The 3621-nt window shown below is 41.3% G+C and overlaps 1 long non-coding RNA gene across 1 annotated transcript; it reads right to left on the reverse strand.

Moving 5' to 3' along the window:
* Positions 1 to 408: 408 nt before the first annotated feature.
* LOC112855690 (uncharacterized) lies at positions 409 to 2840 on the reverse strand. Its single transcript, XR_015251878.1, has 2 exons — positions 2269 to 2840; positions 409 to 2132 (listed from the first exon to the last, which is right to left on the reverse strand). It is a non-coding gene; the product is annotated as an uncharacterized LOC112855690 (long non-coding RNA).
* Positions 2841 to 3621: the final 781 nt, after the last annotated feature.

A 3621-nucleotide genomic window follows, 5' to 3' on the forward strand; every position in this document is an offset into this window, starting at 1 on the left:
ATACTGGTATTTACTAAATACATGAAAAGAGTTTGTTTTAATGAGATATATGCTGTAGCAAAACCAAAAATGCTGTGTCCTGCACTCTCAGTGAGTAGACATATTTGCTATATGAAGAATTTTTGTTTGTATTTGGAAAATATAATCCCCATTTCCATGGCAAGTACCTGTATGTCTCCTGATAACAGCCACTGGGGCTCAGCTGTGGCTCTTCAAATATGAGAGCTGTATTCAATCAGAGAGCATATGAGCAACTTCAGGGTTCAAGAACATAAAAATGGTGACTGGGTTTTTTGGCTTCAATATGTAAAGATATATATATAGACATAGATATAGATATAGGTATAGATATAGATATAGATATAGATAGATATATATAGATATATATATACATATATACATACACACTTCTGTGGTTGCCAAATGAGTAAACTGCAGCTTTTAATATTGCATTGGGTTCTTCTTCAAATGAAAACATCAACAATTATGAAATCTAAGATTACAGTTGAATTCTGGGGAAAAAAAGAAGACAGATTTCTGGAACGTTCAACCAAATAGTTGTTAAAATATTGGTCACACGTCAGATTTGGGTCTGGCCAACTTCTGCTCCCAGCTGGTTATGTAACCTTGAATAAGTCACTTAACATCACTAAACCTCAATTTCGTCATCTGTCAAATGAGAATTTGGTAGTATCTAGGAGGGGGGGAATTTAAAGTGCTTAGCCCAGTGCCCATAAAACTCTAAGCACCATAGGGGCGCTTGGGCAGCTCAGTTGGCTGAGTGACCGACTCTTGATTTTGGCTCAGGTCATGATCCCAGGGTCATGAGATTGAGCCCCATGTCAGGCTCTGCACTAAGTGTGGAGCCTGCTTAAGATTCCTCTCTTTCTCTCTCTCTTTGTGTCTCTCTCCCCCAGTCACTCTTGCCCTAAAAAACAACAGTAACACCACCACCACCAACAAAAACCCAAAAAGCAAAGCTGTAAGCACCACAAATATTTAGGAACAAACACAGTTCAGTAAATGAATAAAATGATTTGTTAAAAAAAAAAAAAAGCATGATTTTAAGACTTGTGTGGTATTTTAATGCACACAAAATTTTTATAAAATCCTAAAGGAGGAGACTCTGTTACCTAAAATATATTCTCAATACTTATTAAAATGACTGGCACATATGAGTAGGTGCCAAATTTTCTTGAATGAATATATATATATAGCTTAGAATAATATCTTACTTTAGTATAAGTCATTATTTGTAAGGAGCATTTTCTCATATTTATTCAATTGCATATCCACAAAGAAACGTTAGTCCCAAATAAAGCAAAAAACAAAACGAAAAAATACCCAGAAATCTCTAACTTAAAATATATTCAAGTTTGAAGGAGCAGAGCTCCTGTACATGAGTGTTTTCACAAAAAGTGGAAACAACCAAAATGCCCATCAACTGATGAATGGACAAAGAAAATATAGGGTATCCATACAATGGATTATTGCGCAGCCACAGAAGTACTAAAGTACTGATACATGGATACACCTTGAAAAGCTGATGCTGTGTGAAAGAAACCAGACACAAAAGGCCATTGACTATAGGATTCTATGTATAGGCATAATGATAATCTAAGTTTTCACCTACATTGCCTCCTTCCATTCCTAGCTCGAAGTAAAACTCGGGGTGCCTGAGGGCAGAGGCATCAGGTATCTGTTCCCTGGGGGCCGCGCCCAGCACAAGACTCTAACTAGAGAGAAATCATCATTCTCCCCTCCCAGGCTGCTCACATCCAGGGCCCTCCTGCCCCCCTCTGGGTTTGTGCTGGCTCCCCCTGCAGGCGATCTCACTGTGCCTCCTAGGACGCAGTAGTACACAGCGGAGTCTGACATTCTCACAGAGCGTTTCTGCAGGTGGAAGGAGCTGTCACTCTTAACAAGACTGGCGTGAAAACCGTGATGCTCTGCCCTCTGGTTTTCTGATAAGCTTTTCAGGAGCAATTGAGGAGCTTTGTTTGGGTACTGGGCATACCAGAAAACAAAAACTGTGTAGGTGCTCTGGTAAGTGCAATTCAGGGTCAAAGGTGTCCCCTCAAAGAGGGTAACAGGACCTTCTGTCTGGGTCACTGAGTCTCCATTGATCCCTCCTGGAAAAAAAAAAAAAAAGTTAAAGACTTTGTTATATTGATAATGTAAGGATAGTCTCCAGTTTGGCAGGGGTTAAAAGTCATCCTATAATCAAGGACTAGAACATCTTAGGAATTTTGAATAAATGTTACTTACTCAATATCAGCAAGACTGAAAGTCCTAAGTAGGAAGCAGACGGCATGGCCTGTGGAGAAGCAGTGGAAGGTTTCATTTGGGAATACACCCAAAGCTGAGAGGGTTGTTCCTCCAGTTTCTTGATCCTTTGGTGGAATCGCCTAGGAAATCTTGACTCCCGTGTGAAGCAAGCCAAACGGCCCTGCAAGGTCATATCACAGGCTCTAAAGAAAGACATACGTGCTCAGAAACACACGACGAATGTGTGATGAATTTGTGTCAAACGACTAACTGAAGGGAGCAGCGCCTCCCTGTGGTTCCTCTCTGACCCTGCAGGCTGCTTTACAGCTGAACTGGTATTTACCCTGGAATGGAGTTAGAGCTGCAGGCATAGAAGGGAAATAGATGTCTGGGGTGAGGGGTAGGCCTCCAGGAAGCAAACACCAAACACTTTTTGTAGACTTCAAGGTGGTGCCTGAGGCTGAGACAGTGGGTAATCCTCTGTCACCCTCTTTAAGACCAGGGCAATATGGCTCCTTAAATCTCCCTAATCCCAGCATCTAATGTCTGTTCTTGCTGAGTATTAAGCTAGGTTTAGGGTATCCTGAAAGCATATAAAAGAGCATGATTTGAGATGTTTGCTTGACATATTCCTCTGCTGTTCCCCTCGAACCAAGGGATTCTCTGCTGAGAATGTCCTCCCTTCTCTCTCCTACCTTTGCATAAGTAACTCCTATTCATTCTTTAAGAACCAGTTCACAGGGAGGGGTGGGTAGCTCAGTAGGTTAAGCATCCGACTTTGATTCAGGTCATGATCTCACGGCCTGTGAGTTTGAGCCCCGTGGCAGGCTGACAGCTCAGAGCCTGGAGCCTGCTTCAAATTCTGTGTCTCCCCCTCTGTCTCTCTCTCTCCCTCAAAAATGAATTTTTTAAAATGGATTTTAAGTTTTTTTTTTTAAAAGAACCAATTTACACACCATGTCCCTGGGAAAGGACTCCCCTGGATCTGCTAGGGCACTCTTAGTGCCCCCTTCTTTTCCCACTATACCTTGCACACATATCTACACTGTCATTACTGCACCAGATTAGAATCATTTGCGTTTTTTTTTTTTTTTTTTTCAAACTAGACTTGGTGCTCCTGAGGTCACGAACTTAATCTTATTAGTCTCAGCAGCAAGTTTCTCAAACTATACAGGCCATTAGGAGATGCTCAAAAAATATCTGAAGAACGAACGAATAAATGAATGTGTGGATATGTTCGGTAGATACACTTTACTATGAAGTATAGTCTCTATGAGGGCATATGACTCAGTCCTCTGGTGTGATCAGCTTCTTCCAGAGTCAGACCCCAGACCTGAAAAACAGGTTCTCAGT

Source organism: Puma concolor, chromosome B3, assembly GCF_028749965.1.
Source record: "Puma concolor isolate L17-30 chromosome B3, mPumCon1.1.hap2, whole genome shotgun sequence".
NCBI lineage: Eukaryota > Metazoa > Chordata > Mammalia > Carnivora > Felidae > Puma > Puma concolor.